Source organism: Anas platyrhynchos, chromosome 3, assembly GCF_047663525.1.
Source record: "Anas platyrhynchos isolate ZD024472 breed Pekin duck chromosome 3, IASCAAS_PekinDuck_T2T, whole genome shotgun sequence".
NCBI lineage: Eukaryota > Metazoa > Chordata > Aves > Anseriformes > Anatidae > Anas > Anas platyrhynchos.
In genome coordinates this window covers 28,424,271-28,442,869 of record NC_092589.1, presented here as the reverse complement: position 1 = coordinate 28,442,869, position 18,599 = coordinate 28,424,271, and the positions used below count along the sequence as shown (strand labels likewise).

Genomic DNA, 18,599 nt, shown 5'->3' with positions numbered 1-18,599 from the left:
CCAGGGAAAAAAGGAAGAAGTGGGAGGGTTCATCATCAATTTCCCTGGGAGGCATAACCTGGTAACAGAATATGTGCTAATTAAGTGCTAATAGTTCTAATTAAGTGCTAATATCTCTAATTATCAGGAAAGAGATGGAGAAAGTGGGTTAATTTTACTTTATCTTGATTTTTCTAATTTATATGTTTTTAACACCTGGGTGTCAGTCCCTGTAATATGTTATTCCTTGGCTATGAGATACGGTATGCATTTCATGGACCTTTCTTGCAGGCCAGACCCAGTCCCTGGGCAGGTAGAAAAGGGGGCAGATCTCACATTCAGATCTGGGTGGTAAGAGTTGGAAACTGACCAGCTGCTTGCTCCCCTCCCCCATTCTTTTAAATTTTTATTTAATTTTATTTTTTCTCAGGTGTTTTTAGAGGCAGAAAACAGCTGGGCAAACGACACTTCTATGTTTAGATGTATCTGCCTGTCTGCCTTAAAATTAAGGTAAAATGTATGTTAATCATTACTGATCATTTTTTTATCGTTTTTTTTTTTTTTGTTTTGTTTTCCGATTCCATGGTTTTGCTTCTTGTGAAATTGCCAGAATTATCCAGTATCCTGTTGACCTTAATGTACCATGCAATTTTAAATGTTGCTTTACATTATTCTCTACAGATTTAAATGAAAATGGGGAGAAAAAAAATTCTTTTTAACATTAAGAGCTACTTTGTCATTGTATTCCTTTAAATTGACTCAACACACGTACAAAGGGAGCACAAAATATGCTAAGAAATGTTAAGTAACATACTACTTTGGAAGAGAAGTAAGATTTTCCTACAGGAAGGTGTCTGACTAGGTACCTTGGTAGTGGCTCCATACAGAGGGTTGCACTGACCCACAGAGAAGGAAATTGTGCTAAGTAATTTGGATTATTATATAGTCTGACTCACCTGGTGGATGTGCTGGAAGCTTTGTCATCTCCAGTTAAGCCAGGCGTGTAAAATTGTAAAACATAGTTTTATATGTATACATATATTTATATACTTGGACAAATACAAGTATATAGATGTGTTTTCTAATATATAACCTACCTTTTTTCATCTTCATATAATATTTTGAAACAATGTTTACTTCTTGTGCACTGAGAAGCTGTCATATTTTGAGCTGAGGGAGGGTTCTCATACTTCCCATGCTGCCAGCAGACCTTCAAAAGCAAATGGAAAAGTCTGTGGGCAAACAAAATGCTTTTTCTTTGGTTTGCAGCAGATGGGTCCTGATGGTTTCAACCTGACACCTGGTGATTCCTGTGTGGGTGCCAGAGGGACAGGCACAGAGGTGTGGGAAAGAGATGCCCAGTCCTCAGCTGTCCCCCGCTCTGAGCCTAGCCTCCTGTCTGTTGCTGGCACTGAGCATTGAGTCTTTCCCAGCTTCAAAGCTGTTGGGGATAGACTTCCTCTCTGCCTGTAGCTGGTTGCTTCATTTTCAGAGCAGTTTTAAGGGTCATAGTAAAGTACAGAGCTGCATATACATGTTCCAAATCCCCCACAACACATTCAGGGGTGCCTCTGCTCAGCTGGTACCAGCTCACTTCTATCACAGCCCTGTCCAGAGTTAACTATTCTTTCTGGAAAGCTTACTCATAACAATCTACATACATCAGGAAGAAAAGCCTTTGCCTTTCACTTGCAGCATGTTTGTGTAATGGAATCAATATCCACTTCCAAGACACATTTGTCTTGTGTATTGATCCAGCACCTCCAGCTCCTCTTTTGTCTGTGTGCTCCATAGTTGTTTAAGAGATTTTTAGATTAAAAAAAAATAAAATATCAGTATATCAAATTATCCTGATCAGGCTTTAAAGAGTTAAAAGATAAAATAGAAAAGCTTCACATATAAATGCACCCCCCCCCACACACACAAAAGACTGTGGTAGTGTAAGTTGTGTAGACAACCCTGCATAAATTGCCAGGATTTTTAGAGATAAGACCTTCTATAGTTTTGCATATTTTCCTGCTAGAAAAAAAAAATACTAGCTATTCCCACATTTTTGATTCTTTGGAATGATGTGTTTAATATGTCCTCAGTTAAAAGCTACATTTCGCAGATGGAAAAATATAATTCCATAATCATAGTAAATTAAGCTTATATAATATTTTAATATGACTGTAACTTATCAGTATATACAACTTACATCATACGTAATGGCATTTATGCTTAACTGAAATCCATGTTTTCTTTAAAAAAGACTCAGCATAACAATCTACTGGAAAGAATAGAGAGAGAGAGTGCTAAAAACTACTACACAAAATTGGAAGACATCCAGACATCCATTAAATATCTGAGTTCTAATGCTTGTTATACAGAGTTTTTCAGATTTTAAACACACATCCTTTTTCCTATGCTTTTATGTAGATACTGATATATATATACCAGTATATATATATATATATATATATATATATATCCAGGCTCACTACCTGACAAATGGAAACAGAAGCTTAAGAAATAACGAATAAATTCTCTACTGGTGGAGGGAAGAAGAGAGATGATCCTAAGATGATCCTAGGATGTAAGAATTGCCTCAGGTCTGCTTTGTTTTTACCTAGAGAAAAGGAGAAGTGAGCATTTATGAGCAAAATTTCTTGGAGAAATATGGTCTGTCATACTCTTCCTCTTTAATTACAAAATTTTCTATTGTAAGATTCCAGAATGAAAGAAATTTTCTTGCCTTCTCAAATGGCTATCAAACCACTCAGCTTTTATAGGGTCTTCTGCACAGATTATTTGGTGTTCAGCAGTGAAAGGTTTTGTATCTGAATCATATAATCTAAATGCACGTGGCATACTGGTTACAGAGCATACCACCAGAACCACGACCAAGGCCAGAGTCTTTAGAACTCTGTGATGCTTTCATTTACTTTATCAACTGTTACCCTTCCCGTTTTGAACTTTGACTGAGAGGGTGAACTTCATGTCCTATGTTCCACATCCTACTCTACAAATTTGGTGTGGGACAACCACTTTCCACATGCTCTTTGTGACAAAGCAACCATCACAAAATCCTGTATTATAGCCTCAGATCTTAAATCCCTTCAAGTTGCTGATGTTTTGACATTTTTAATGAGCTTTTGATTTTATTTTGTGGAGAGTGGGAAGAAATTACTTTAGCTCAGAAATGTTCCTCTACTCAGTTCATATATTTTCCTACTCAACGTTCAATCAGAATTTCTGCTTTGAAGTCTACCTTCTAAAACAGTATACCCGCTAAGTTATTAGAAATTCAGTGAGTATGTCTGGCACATACGTTTTAAATGCCTCAGGGGTATTTCAATATTATTCTCAGGAAAAAAAGCATAAACTCCTTTCTTTCCAATTTTCTTGTATTCCAAACTAATGATACCAGAATATATGTGAAAAAGCAGGTTCACCTTTCCACAACAACTAAAGAGCAGAATGATTTGCCCTGTGTCCAGCATGGATTCATTGTGTACCCATTCTAAATTGTACATATGACACTTTCATTTTCTAAATATTTTGAAATCTTAGCTAAAGCTCAATGTTGTAGTAAAACTAAATATATATTAGGATTTTAATATAACTTTAGGAAAGATTAAATTCTTTTTGTTACAGTATAACAGTTCCTCATGCTAATACTTTAATTATAATTTGTACTTTACTGGAGGTTAGTCCTCTTGCTAACAGGCTTCCAAGTTTCCTATTAAAATAGTTTTTAAATGCATTAACCATGGACTGAGGAAAGCTTTTCCTTGAGGCTAATATGTGAGTGATAACTCCAGATATGAGGAATTTAAGTTATGAAACTATGACAGTTCCACTTTTCATATTTTAAGTTGAATTCTGTGAGTTTTATGTAAGAAAACAAAACTGGAGATAATATTCCAGCCATTGATACTAGACAGGGAGTCCAGATAGCATTGTGAGGAAAAAAGTAAGCCTGTTTCACTGAAATGCATTGGACTTGTAAAAATGTGTAGGCAAAGATGAGATATCAGGAATGTTTGTAAATTATAACATAGCATATGATCCACAAAGAAACCTGAAAACTTGTTTAGTCTTCTCCCCTCTCCTCCCCCCTCCTGTCTTCTGCTGTTCTTGAGCTGGTTTATAAAAACATGCCTCTCTAAGGAGGTCTTTTTTCTCCAACAAAGTAACTGTTGTTCCTTTATAGAAAGTCCTCAGCAGGAAGCTTTTGGAATTTCTCTGTCAGCAGACCAAATGAAAGGGCATGACATAAAAAGATTATCATACAGAGCATGGAGAGACATGGAGAAAAGCCACTAGTATAGTAATCATGATAAGAGTTACTACAATTTTGAAATGGAAAGAAAAGACCTATAAATGTCATGGGTTAGATGTGAATTAAAACACAATTTGTTTGCCTATTCTATGTTTAAGATCCAATTACTTTTGCTTCTGGTATATGATTACTCTCCATTTTCTGCTTTTAGATAAAAGATGTTGTATTTTTTTCTGAACTAATTAAGACTAGTCACCAGCACAGCACCAAGTGTGATCAGTGCCCCATGCTGCCCTCATTCTACATGGGGAACTAACCTACTTCCCAAGGAAACAGCAAGTATTTTTTCATCCTTCATACCTATTGTTGTTATATTATGGTGTTTAGGCAGCACATAGCTTCTGTAAGTCTTCCAAATATTTCAGGTATCAGGAGAAAATCATGCTTTAAGAAAGTATATCTTCTATGGATTTGTGCAAAAGCATTAAAAAGGAATCTTCTTACAGTTCTCATCTATAAAGAAAGCTGTGATATCAATAGATTTACAGCTAGCTAATCAGATGCTCCATAAAATATTGGCAGCAAAGTCTAAATATCCTCTTTCCATGGCATCACTGACATACTGTTTTATACTTATATATTTAATATATTTATATTTAAATATTTATATATTTGTTTGTTTATATGTGGTACGGTGTGCTGTGATAATGAACAGGTTTCTCTGTGAAATTTCTGATGATTTCAGCTGACCTCTAGCATTAAAGTTCTTGTGACATTTTGTGGGTTACCTAGGGTAGTTTGATCAGCCGTGCTCCATCTCTCAACTCAAATTTAGACTGTCCTTCTCTCTGATGAACTAGCTCTTCATGATCTTGATTTTCCTTTCTCAGGATATAATCAATGTTTCATTTATTTTTTTATTTTTCTGCTGTAAAATACTGATTCTTACAGGTTCTTAAAATCACTTTGATCATCTCACAAACAGGGTGAGAGTGAAAGAGGATAGTCACTTGTTACTTTGTGTGTTGTTGTGCTTTGCTTTTCTCTCTTTTTTTTTTTTTCAAGGACAAGAAAGGGCTATTCAGTGAATTTTCCTTAAGCAAAATATTATTTTTTCTTAATACACATAAAAAAACAAAACCTATCTTGAAATGACAGCAGCTTTTCATATTTGTCTCCGTTATTTAGTAGTCACTCATCCTTTGCAAGGATAGCCCAGAAAGTGCCAAGTCTCAGGGGACAGATTTCTTCTCATTACCATTTCATATCTATGGATCCTCTGACGGTGTCTTCCTCCAAGGTCAGGGCAATAGTCAGACAATCTACATGGCTATTCCTAAATAATTTATATGTGATATTTCAGTATAGTTTGTCACTAGTTTTTCAGTACTTTGTTTTCTTCTCCCATGCAGACTTTGATTCGTGCAAGTGAAGAAAAGTTTACATTTATCATTTATAAAATTAACTCAATACTCTTAAAATATCCTTGATATTCTGTGACACCAGCTGTTTTAAATTTTACATGTTTTTGTTCACCAAAATACAGAATTCCTGTGTCTCTCTATATAGTATTTTATGTATTCCTGGAGTAAGATTCTTAAATAATTGTCACTGCTCATATCATTAAAGCAGATAAAATTATACTAAAATACAAATACTTTTAAAACTATGTTCTCCACATTTATTTTTTTTTTAGATCCTTCTAGGTGAAAGGCTGAACATGACTGTAAGGCTGTTGTCATTACCCGTCTTCAAAGCAGGGCTGAAGAGGATGTTCTTAGCCAGCAGTCTGTTTATGCAAAATACATAAATAGTTGCGGAATTAAAATGATATTTTCTACTGACTTTCTATCAGGGGATGAGAATTGCATCCTGCAAGCATATTGTAGAAAATATCTATGGAAAATAGATATTTTTAAAGCAATCTAAGGTGTTGTACTTTTCATAAGAAAACACAACATAAAAGCAGAGCATAGGAATAATAATGTCCTTATATACACATTTTATCAATGTAAATGTGTCTTTTTAAAAAGATATCATGGCCTCCTGATGAAGAGAAATATCACAGAACTATACCGTGAAGCATTGAATGCATCATGAGAAGGATATGCCCTGACAACAAAAACAAACCCTTGATGGTCAATAAAGACCACCTGATTAAATCACTCTGGTCATTCATGTAAATAGTAATGATACTGCTGACAATGAATGTATGATGAGATAGATGACAAACAAGAGGGTCTGACATGGAAGCAAAAGACTCAGGATAAATAATAAAATCCTCTTGTAGGGATGGGTATCTCTAGATAAAGGATGAATGGTTGTCTATGCAGTTTGGATTGTGAATGAGCATAAGTGCTATAACTGCAGAAAGATGTTCAATGAGGGGCTGAGAAGAAGACAACATATTAATCTCAATGTGGCAGGAAGACAACTGCACATGTCCATGTGCATGTCCTTGGCTTTTTAATTTCTTAATTTAAAAGGAGGAAAAAAAAAAGAAAAAAAGAAATAATGAGGGGCCTCGAGAACAAGTCCTACGAGGAGCGGCTGAAGGAGCTGGGCTTGTTCAGCCTGGAGAAGAGGAGGCTCAGGGGTGACCTTATTGCTCTCTACAGATACCTTAAAGGAGGCTGTAGTGAGGTGGGAGTTGGCCTGTTTTCCCACGTGCCTGGTGACAGGACGAGGGGGAATGGGCTAAAGTTGCACCAGGGGAGTTTTAGGTTAGATGTTAGGAAGAACTTCTTTACTGAAAGGGTTGTTAGACACTGGAACAGGCTGTCCAGGGAAGTGGTGGAGTCACCATCCCTGGGTGTCTTTAAAAGACGTTTAGATGTAGAGCTTAGGGATATGGTTTAGTGGGGACTGTTAGCGTTAGGTCAGAGGTTGGACTCGATGATCTTGAGGTCTCTTCCAACCTAGAATTTCTGTGATTCTGTGATTCTCCCCAGGCCATAGATTTAGGATGTGGAAGAAAGGACTTCAGATGCAGCAAAGGGACTTTAGTTTAGGTGTTACAGTGTGGTGCTTTTACTCGGGTGGGCGGTCGAGTTCCACCATGGCCGCTCTCTCACTCCCCCTCCTGAAAGGGAAAGGGAGATAAAATACGATGCCAAGGGCTCAAGGGCTGAGATAAGGACGGGGAGATCACTCAGCAGGTATCGTGATGGGCAAAGCAGACTCAGAGGACGGAGACAGTAAGATTTTTCCCCCCCCACTCCACCCTCTCCCATCTCCTCCCCCTGAGCGGCTCAGGGGAGCGGGGCAATGGGGGCTGCGGTCAGTCTGTAGCATTTTCTCTCCGCCGCTCCTTCTCGGTTGCTCTCTGCCGCTGCTCCACTGGGGTCTCCTCCACGGGCTGCAGTGTGGAACCCTGCTCCACCGTGGCACACCATGGGCTGCAGGGGGACATCCTGTTTCTCCATGGTCCTCACCACAGGCTGCAGGCTCCGGCGCCTGGAGCACCTCTCCCCCTCCCTCTATCACAGACCTTGGCGTCTGCAAGGCTGTTTCTCATTCCTCCCTCTCTCCCAGCTGGTCTTCCACAGCATTTTTTATTTATTTAAATTTGTTTGTTTCTTTTAACCTTTCTAAAATCTGGCCTCACAGAGGTGCAAACAATAGCACTTCTCAGCCTGGCTATGGCCAGCAGCGGGCCCTTCTCTAACATGGCGCAGTTTCTGGATTCTTCTTGCAGAACCCACCCTGATGGCCCTCCTGCTACAAAAAAATCGCCACGTAAACCCATTACATAAGGCAAGAGAACTTGGAAATGGTTTGAAAGAGATTTATAGCAACATCACAGAACGTGGCACCTCCTAGTACAAAAAAGACAGCTCTACATGAAATGATCGTTTGGCAGATTGAAAACAAACAGAAGAATGTGCTTCTTCACACATCAGGCACAAAGCTGTCGGTCTGGCTGCAGACATGGTAGGTGCCAAAAAGCGCCTCATTGTTGAAAACACCAAAAGCTGCACGATGCAGAACTCCTTAGCGCCGACTAGAAGAAAACACCAAAAGCTGCACAATGAAAAACTTCTCAGGGCCTGGAATGAGAAAAAACAAAACAAAACAAACAAACAAACAAACAAAAAAAAACCACTAAATGCTAGAAGATGAAGCACTTCTCAGAGGCTGGAAGGTGAAAACAACACCAAAAGTGGCATGATGAAGCTCTCATCAAGGAAAACATGGCGAAGAACCCCAAAGGCTGGATGGTGCAGAACTCCTCAGGGCCGAGTAGAAGAAAACACCACAAGCTGCACGATGAACTCCTCAGGGCCGTAGTGAAGAAAACACCAAAATCTGCAAGATGACTCATTCCTCTGGAGTCCCAAAGTGAAGAGAACCCCAAAAGCTGCACAATGAAGAACTCCTCAGGGACCACAAGGTGAACAAAACACAAAAAGCTCCACGAAGAATTACTCCTCAAGAGCCACAGTGAAGAAAATGCAAAAAAGCTGAATGATGAAGCGTTCCTCAGGGGAAACGTGGTGTGAAGAACCCCAAAAGCTGCACAATGAAGGCATCCTCAGTGGAAACGCAGTGAAGGAAACACAAAAAGCTGGACGCAGAAGCACTCCTCAAGTAGCAGTGAAGAAAACACCAAAAGCTTCTCAAGAAAGCACTCCACAGAGGCTGCACTGGAGAACCACCAAATGCTGAACGATGCAGAACTGCTCAGGGCTGCCGTGATAAGAACACTGAAAGCTGCACGACACCCTCCTGCAGGGTCACGCATTGAAGACAACACCGAGAGCTGCACACAGGAGCACTCCTCAGGGGCCACAAGCAGCCCAAAGGCTGCACCTCGCCTGTGCGCCACCATCGCCAGAGTGCCACAGCCCCAGCACACCCAGCACCATGTCACCCACCCTGCACTGCGACATCTCTGCTCCATCATAGCCAGGCGCCACCCCATTGGCAGCGAGGCCGCTGGCGCTTGTTGCTAGGCAGCATGGAGCTGTGGCAGCTGATGGGCTCCAGGAGACCGCAGGGCAGGGCTGGCCTCCCAAGGCTGAGGCCTGGCGCAGTGCCTGGCAGGAGCGATGAGGCTTTCCTGACACCACCTCCAGCTCTGCCTCACCTTGCCCCCGGCCCTCCAAGAGGCACGTTTTGGCGCTAGGAGCACGCAAACTGCTCCAGCAAGGTCGCAGCAGCATTGTGCAGGTCACACTGACATTGCACATCAGTAAATCCCTCCTCTGTCCCCGGTGACACAGAGTACACTGCCCGCTTAGCTGTGCTGCCCACAGACATGAAATTGGGTCCTCGGTGTCCTGAAGGGTACAAACCAAAGCCAGTTCTGTTGACACGGCCCACAGGACTAAACACGGTTAAACCATGCACCGTGAGAATGCCAGTCTCTTTCTTCCTCACCCAAACTGCCCAGTGCCATGTAGCTTTTGCATCAGCTTCTTGCAGAACTGCATCTTCAGTGTTCATACAGCTCTGCAAAGCTTCCACTCTGCAAACTTCTGAGTCTGCGGACTGTGGAAGGACCAAGACCCCACTATGCAACTCGCCATTCGATGTCGTCTTCAAAACCAGGGGTTCTTATCGATGCAAGCCAGGTCTAGAAAGACTGTATCTTCCTCTTTTCAATTGTTAGGGGTAATCCAAGTGTTAGAAGACTGTGGAAACGTTGTGTTATTGGAGCTGTTACTCCAATAGGTTAAACAGAAGGTAGAGAAATCTAGGCGTTGTGGGACTCATTTCACAGAATTGTAGGGGTTGGAAGGGACCTCCAAAGATCATCGGTTTAACTCCCCTGCCAAAGCAGGTTTCCTAGAGCAGGTTGCACAAGTAGGCATCCAGACGGGGCTTGAATATATGTAGAGTCCACAGCCTCCCTGGGCAGCCTGTTCCAGTGCTCCGTCACCCTCATCGTGAAAAAGTTCTTTCGCATAGTGGTGCGGAACTTCCTGTGCGCCATTTTGTGGCCATTGCCCCTTGTCCTGTCCCCACAGACCACTGAAAAGCGGTTGGCCATATCCCTGTGTCTCCCACACCTCAGGTATTGATAAGATCCCCTCTCAGTCTTCTTTTCTCCAGGCTGAACAGAGCCAGGTCTCTCAGCCTTTCCTCCTAGGGGAGATGCTCCTGTATCCTGTCTGTGAGCTTCCACTGGACTCTTTTCAGGAAATCCCTGTCTTTTTTGTACCAGGGAGCCCAGAACTGGACACAGTACTCCACGTGAGGCCTGACCACGGCAGAGTAGAGGGGCAGCATCACCTCCCTTGACCTGCTGTCCATGTTCCTTTTAATGCACTCCAGGATCCCGTTGGCCTTCTTGGCCACCAGGGCACACTGCTGGCTCATGGCCAACCTGTCACCCACCAGGACCCCCAGGTCCTTCTCCGCAGAGCTCCTCTCCAGCAGGTCATCCCCCAGCCTGTACTGATACATGCAGTTGTTCCTTCTGTTATAAATGGAGTCTCAACTCAATCTGAATTTAGTAATATTTATAAAAGGAATATTTATAAAAGGTATAAAAGGCAAGTAAACAGCACTGGGTGTGCAGGGAGTCTACGCTCCACCAACACACACACACAAACATCAAACATTCTAAATATACAGAACATTGTCTGCCTATACATACGTACAATCAGGAAAGGTAACAAACAATCCTTTAAGTTCCATGACTTACTAAACTTGAGTACGCCTATATATAGGTACAATCAGAAAAGGTAACAAACAATCCTTTAAGTTCCATGACTTAACAGGCTCCATTTTCCTTTCCTTTTGAACAATATGTCTCGCTTTAAGTTGTCAAGCAACTCGGTCTTCAGGTCTTATGTATCCTGTTCTTCCCAGATTGAAAAAAAACATATCCATCTCCTTTTCAAGGCCAATGAGGCCTGGGTCAAAAGGCACGTTCAGGTAACCAGGGGGCATAACAGCAAAAGCCTTCGATGACTGTAGCAGCAGAGGGGCCCATGGCATAGCAGTAAGATCAGCAAAGGAGCCCGCAGCTCCCTCACTATCTGGCAAACCACACATTTGTGATTGTGGCTCCACATGGTTCTTTAAGGCCTCAGAGATTGCTCGCCAGGTGCTGAGCAATCCCACTGCAACCTTGTCATTTTTAGTTGCAGAGTCCCACACCCTGACCTCAGTTTGGTCCCATATTTCAGGCTCATAAACTGTCCGATTGTTAATAAGGAGAATTAGCTGTAAGGTTACCAGGACAGTCTTTGTTTCTAAGCACGTATGATTCCCCATAATGAGCAACTGCTTACCAGTGACAGGCAGCTGTGTGAACAGGTCCGCTTCTCTCAGTTCGAGCTTCTCTCCAGCTCCAGTGTGCCTATTTCCAGCGATCTTCTGTACGAGCTTCTCTGAGCAGTTTGCTGAGTTTGGCCAAACCTATCTTCATGAGGCGATCAATGTGCCTGTTCCCGTCCTGGTCTCCGTTCTGCTAGCCTGTTCCTCTTCACTCCTTTTTCCTGCTTCTTTATTGGTCATAACTTCATCGCACATCCTGTTGCCTTCATTTTTTTCCTTTTTTTTTCCTTTTTTATCTTGAGGGCAGGCTCCCCTCTTAAACCCTTCTCTCCACAGCAGTTCTTTTCAAAACAACTTTTCATTGGTCAAACAACTTTGAATGTAACAACAAGAGCAAACACCCAGAAACATCCATGCCTTAACGGCTGGAGAACAAGCAACCCATCTGGAGAACAAGAAACCAGAGACTGCATGGAGTCTCCTGAATCACCCTTCTTTGTTCCCTCTAAACTCTTTTATATTCCTGATGGCCTCATCTTTAAGAGTCTAATGTTGTCTCAACCACAGGTCTTTTGAACCCCCATGGCCACATTCCCAAATCTCCCCCTTCTTTATTAATATCAACCATTTTCTTTACACGAATTACCACTCCATATATAACAGTGTTGAATCACTGAATGCTCTTCATTTTTTGTGTCTGTCCAGTTTAACTACTAATCAAACTTCTTTTCAGTTTTGATAGCTATCATAACAGTTACAAAATACTTTCCACCATTTCCACCAAAGGACATTTTCTGACTTGTAATATTTCACCATTACTGTAGCGGTGAGGAAAGAAATGGAAATTTTATCCCAAGGGATCCTATAACCCTAGCTTCTGAATGCCTTTCTGCCCTTCCAAGAGCTGTTTTCACCACTCTTCTGTCGACAACAAGATGAACCTGGCAATGTTGGGCAGAGATTAGATGAACAGATTTTCTTGTAAAGATCCCTGGTTCATGTCAGGGGAATGGTTGGAGATGATCAGAGCTAGCATATTTTTAAAGCCATTAACCTCTGTCTACACTTGGGGACTGAATTCAAGGTATCTAAACAAACATTTATTTCTTTAATTTTACTGTTTGGGGAAAGACATTTTTGAGTGCTTTTTTTTTTTTTTTTTTTTCCTCTAACCTTTAAAGTAAAAAATGGAGTGCAATGAACATTTTGAAGTATGTATTAAAATAGCAAAGATTTTAAGGGCACCTAACGAGTCAGTGGGAACACTGATATTTAAAAGACTTAAAAGTCACTTCCTTAAAAGAGTGAATAAAAATCCAAAGTTAGAATGTTTATATAATCAATAGCAATCCCCATATACCTTGGGCAGTGTGGTGGTTTTACCGTGCTGGGCAGCTAAACCCCACAACCGCTCTCTCACTCCCCCTCTTTTAGTTGAGGAGGGGGAGAAGTAAAGCAAAGAACTCATGGGTTGAGATAAGGATAATTTAATTAAAGGGAAATAACAATAATAATTAAATAAAGATTATTTTGAACTAAACAATTTAACTAAAGGGAAATAAAAAGGGAAAGCAGAAAGGGAGGGGAAAAGGGGAAAATAAAAAGAAGGGAGGAAAACAAACAAATAAAACAAATGGCTATGTGGAAGTGCAGAGGAAAGAAATTACTTCCTACTTCCCACAAATGAGCGATGATTGACCACGTCCTTGAAGCAAGGCCTCAACACACGTAGCCGGTGTTTGGGAGGCGGACCGACGTTTTCACAACAAGAACCAACCCCTCCCCTCTTCTTCCTGTTTCCACCTTTTATTGCTGAGTGTGACATCACATGGTATGGAATATCCCTTTGGTTGGTTTAGGTCAGCTGCCCTGTTGATGTTTCTTTTCTCACTTTTTGCCCACCCCCTAGGAGGGTTAGAGAGAGGCGGAATATTGTGGCAGCACTGCTCAGCAGTAGACACAACACTGGTGTGATAACACTGCTGTTCCAACTACAAGTGCAGGGTACAGCACTGTATGGGCTGCTGCAGGGAAAGTTAACATTCCAGCCAGACCCAGTACAGGCAGTGATGCACTTCTGTAACTGCAATAGTGTGAACAGTTTTAACTATGAACTTCCATAATCCCAAAATTTTATTTATGACATTAAATATAAAATTCTCACTGATTGTTTCTTCTCAGAATTGCACCAAGTAATTAAAAAAAAAAAAAAAAAAAAGTAAATTCAAATATATCTACTAAATTATGCTTTCACAAATGTGTTCTTATGTTTCAAAAACAATATATGATTAAATGCTTAATTTGCATAAATATATAGAATTTTTTTTCCATTGAAAATAAAAAGGGATAGAGAAGATTGAGAAGAAACTTCCATTCTGCCTTCCCCCATGTGCTCTTTGAGTATGGTAACCATAATAAAAACTTCAGCAGAACAAAGTTGTAATGCAGTTTGAGTCAAAAGTGAAATCCCCCATGGCTGTTTCCTTCTGACCAGTATTAATGCATTTCACTCTGTAAATTTGGCTGAACCTATGTAGCAAATTTAGTTAATTTTCTTTGAAAACACTCTTTCACTTGAGCAGTTAAACGGGGGTAAAGTCTGACATGTAATTGAGTCTGGCAAACATTCATTTTCACAAAGCTTATACTGGAGCCAACAATTAAGAGATTTCCATCTGTCTACATCCTTCAAAATATTTTCAGATGATTCTGCATGGTACAATTTATAGATGCTGGAAATGTGATCTGTAGTTTTTGAGCACTCAAATAATTTTATAAGTCAATTGCTTACTGGAATGGAAAAGAATTTTCTAATGTGTTTTTAACAGACTTCAGAATAAAAATAGTCAAAAATACTGTTTAATACCACAAAAAACTTTGATCCCTGAAATGTGTCCAAAGCTATTTCTTAAACTAAATATGCTCAGATGTCATTTGGCTGCAGCAGTAGGTGCAGTAGGGCATCTGCTATTCCTTCTCACCTAAATATTATTTCCTTGCCTTCACAGACTGTGAAATTATTTTGTTTGAAATTATAACATTATTATCAGTGTAAAACCATCTGATGCTTAGCAACACCAGCATCAAACAATTTCATGACCTAAATTGCTCCTTTTGTTGTCACTATAACTTGAAAGACGTAGATATAGAAGAGCATTCTTTAATTCAATAAATCTACAGTCTTCTTTTTCATAGCAAAACTTAAAAGTAATGACTTCTTTTTTTTTTTTTTTTTTTTTTAAGCAACCAATATTTAAAATTTTTCCTTCCTGCCAATTCAACAGAAAATCTCTTGGAGACCCAACTATGTGATAGCTCTTTATCACAGTGCTATACCTGAGTTAAAAGATCATATAAAAACCCCAAAGCAGATGTTAGATGCCACAGCGGTCAATGATGAGAATGACTCGGCATCCCAGTTCTGACAGTCGACAGCATAGAGTGGTCTGCTTGATGCTCCAGCTCCTAAGCATGAAAACTGGGGACCTCTGGAGGGCCTCAGGAGGCTTTCACTACCTGTAAAAAGATGGCATCTTTGTTTATTAAGATCCAGTGAGAGTACTCCATATAAGAGCTTTCACTGGTATACACCAAAGCAATCCAGTCTGTTTGCAGAGAGGGAAATGAAGACATACAGTAATCGGATGACTTGATGGTGGGATTGAATTGGGTTAGCATGAGTATGCAGGGAAGAGCCAATGACACAGTGGAGCCAGACTTCTCTTCCTGATGAAACACCACAGGCAGCAGGGACCAAGAGCCCTCCCTGGTGCTGGCATTGATTGCTGCCTGGTGGCCAGGCTCTACGCCCACAGGGCAGAGCCCTTTCCATCTAGCTGCCACTTGGCTCAGCTGTTCTCTCACAGCTTTTTTTGATCCACATGTAGAAAGAACAGACAACTTGGCTTCAGTATTAGGTAGGGCATGTCTGACTGGTTTGAACTGTTAAAATAGTGGCTGGGTGGATGAGATGGTATTTACTGCATCCACTTGAATCTTAAAGTCAGTACTTTACCTTCTAGGGCATCTAAGTAGTCTTTAAAAAGCATGCCGTAATTTTGGTGTTATGTAAACACAAGGATAATAAAAGCTGATAATCACAGAGCTTGTATGAAGTGGGCAGCAAAATACCACAGGCACTAATATTCAGACTAGTTTTAAAATCATAAATATCGACATGGGAAAAGTACAAATAACATGTTAACTGAATTTGCAAATGAATTCTGACTGCCACATAGATTCAGATGTTTTTGTGGAGCCATAAATTAACATAGCCTATTTAAGCTTTTGGAAAAGTCATTGTCTTTCCCTATTAAGATGCAAAAGTAGGATAAACATGAGAGGGACCAAGAGCACTGTATCCAACAGAAGAAACCAGATTGCCATCCAGGTAGCCTGTTGTGCACTCTTGTGTAGAAATTGGACCATTATTATCAGTTTTGATCAAGGAAAATGGCTAAAAATCCAAATGCATATTGTTTTATTACTTTCTTTTGTGGGTCTTTTAAAATGTAAGCACCTCAGTTCAAGCCAAGAAGTGCATTGTGGTCCCAATGTGGTCCAATGGCTTAAAGAAGCTGTTAGATGTCCAAGGCCTAAATTGTGATCATAGTTTGTTAGTACACTTAGTTGGAGACAGTTCCAGGCCTCTGCCAAAGGTTGAGAAGGTCTCTTTTCTACTCCTTTATAATTTGTTTTCCCTCTCTTCTCTGGGACTGAGAAATGTCATGGTTTCCAGGCAGCAGCCTGCTCAAGGCTAGAGTGCACATGCATAAATGCAAACTTCTGGTCAGAACCCCAGTTTCAGTCCTAAGCATTTCCCTGCAGATTATTAAATCAGAAACCACTAGTCAGAAACTCTCTTGCTTTCCTAGGATTAGTACAGGGAGGGAAGTCTTTCCCTTGTGTTTAAGGCAGACCTCTGAGTGTGTATCCTTGTTGCCTAAAGGCAATCCAGCAGTGACAGAGCAGTACACAATTCACTTTGTCATGAAATTGCCATTTTGGACTCAGCTGCCAGAGGTGTTCCCTTGGGTCCTTACGGGCTGCTTCACTGAGACTATATCTGCTGCTCTGCCAAGCACATTTACACAGTATTTTTGTTCTCAGTCTTGTCAGTATTCACCTGCCACTTCACAAATCATCAAATGTTTACTCAGGTACTGCAAAAACAAATTATCATAATTAAATGTAAAGTCAGAGCAATTGTTCTTAACATGTATCAAGCCTGAAGTGTGATGCTTTGGTCTAAAACCTGAGAAAGCCTTGTATGTCTGGAAGCTAGTCATTCTTGCATTACATGAGTTGCTAGAGTAAACCATATTTCTTCCTATGAACTTTGCTGCACAAAAGAGTCTTATTTTTGAATTTAAACTCTTAGGCCTCTTCAGAGTAGAGATTTAGTAGGTATCTGAAACTACCAAATATTTGCCAGCCTCTTACTATACAAGATCTAATCAAAATTAACATTTTACTATGCCATAATAGGCCTGGCTGCTTGAAACCGGATGCCCTTATCATACAATCATATAATGTCTTGGGTTGGAAGGGAACTCATAGATTCCAACCCACCTGACATAGGTAGGGATGCCACCCTGCCTGATCAGGTTGCTCAGGGCCTCATCTAACCTGGTCTTGAACATCGCCAGGGATGGGACACCCACAACCTCTCCGGGCAACCCGTTCCAGTGCCTCACCACCCTCTGAGTGAAGAATTTCTTCATAACATGTAATCTAAATCTCCCCTCTTTTAGTTTAAAACCATTTCCCCTTGTCCTGTCATTATCCAACTGAGCAAAGAGCTGCTCCCCATCTTTTTTTTATAAGACTTCTTCAAGTACTGAAAGGTTGCAATGAGGTCTCCCGGGAGCCTTCTTTTCTGTAGGCTTAACATCCCCAGCTCTCTCAGCTTTTCTATGTAGGAGAGGTGCTACAGCCCCTTGATCATCTTTGTGGCCCCCCTCTGGGCCCACTCTGACAGATCATCATCCTTCTTGCCTTGTGAGCAATGTCCTTTCTGTGGCTCACATTTGATTTATACAATGGAGCAGCTCGTGGTACTTCAATGCAAATACATTCGCTTGAAACTGTTTTTTAAACTGTATTAAGGATTATTATTTTTTTTAAGATATTTACCTGCATAGGACCCATATGAAATGCGAACTTAGAACTGCAGAATCAAATGCACACAAAATGAGGATATGTTTGAGGCATCCAACAGTACCGTCAACCTGACCATGTTTTTTTCTCCTGTCTGAAATCTGTGCTTTGTTAATATTTTTTTCTAGTAAAATTTATAATTTCTAGTGTACAAGACATTTAATATTGCTACATTTTATTTTGATCCACAAATTTTCTTTTACTTTTTTTGTTCTTCTCTTCTTGTCAATTTGCATTCTAATTTTATTTGGTTCATCTTAAATTCTTTGTATAGAAGTACCAGTCAAACAATGAAAAACAATTGGCTATGAATATTCATTTTTATTGCTTTACAAGTTTATTTCAATATGCTTCATGGATCCTTTGTGTTTGTTTCCCGTGACCATTCATCTGACTCAATTTTATAGGCACAAATGTTTATGTAAAGAGAATTCTGAACTCACTTGAATGAGCACACATTGACAATGCACCCTGAATTTAAAAGCATGAGTGTCAGGAGAACTTGATCACTCATCCAAAGAGGGAACAGAAACAAAATCCGAGGTCTGCTGAGAACAACAGACACAGAGAGGAGATAACACAGCAAGCACAAGGAAGTGAAAAGATAATGGTAGTTTAGGGCTGAAGGTAACTAATTTCATCTATAAGGAAAAAAAAAAAAAAAAAAAAGATTCAATACATAAAAAAACTTATCTATAACAAAACAACTGTCAGGCTAGTCTCCAGATAAAAATTAGAATTTCAGGCTAGTAACAGTAACCACTTTTGTGGTAGGTGAAGTTCAAAGCTGACTTTTCAATTTCAGAAGATTTCAGCTATTGCCATTTCACCTTCTGGCTAGAGGTGGAGTACAGATGCAGTGGGAGCACAGGCTGCAGTCATCCCTTCCAGGAGAAATTTGAGGTAAGCTCCCAGCTGGGGACAGCTGCAAAGAGGGTCAGAGCAGTTGGTTCATCTTTTAAATATT

General features: G+C 40.4%; 2 long non-coding RNA genes across 3 annotated transcripts in view; both read left to right on the top strand.

Moving 5' to 3' along the window:
* Window positions 1-18,599, top strand: part of LOC140001995 (uncharacterized) — a 52,760-nt gene that overhangs the window by 19,963 nt on the left and 14,198 nt on the right. The gene's annotated exons all lie outside the window — the stretch shown is intronic.
* Window positions 212-6,610, top strand: LOC110353455 (uncharacterized). 2 transcript variants are annotated; one of them, XR_002403946.4, is made up of 3 exons: window positions 212-330; window positions 410-489; window positions 5,940-6,610. It is a non-coding gene; the product is annotated as an uncharacterized lncRNA (long non-coding RNA). The 2 variants fall into 2 exon arrangements; XR_011807833.1 differs by lacking the exon at window positions 5,940-6,610 and adding an exon at window positions 5,432-5,528.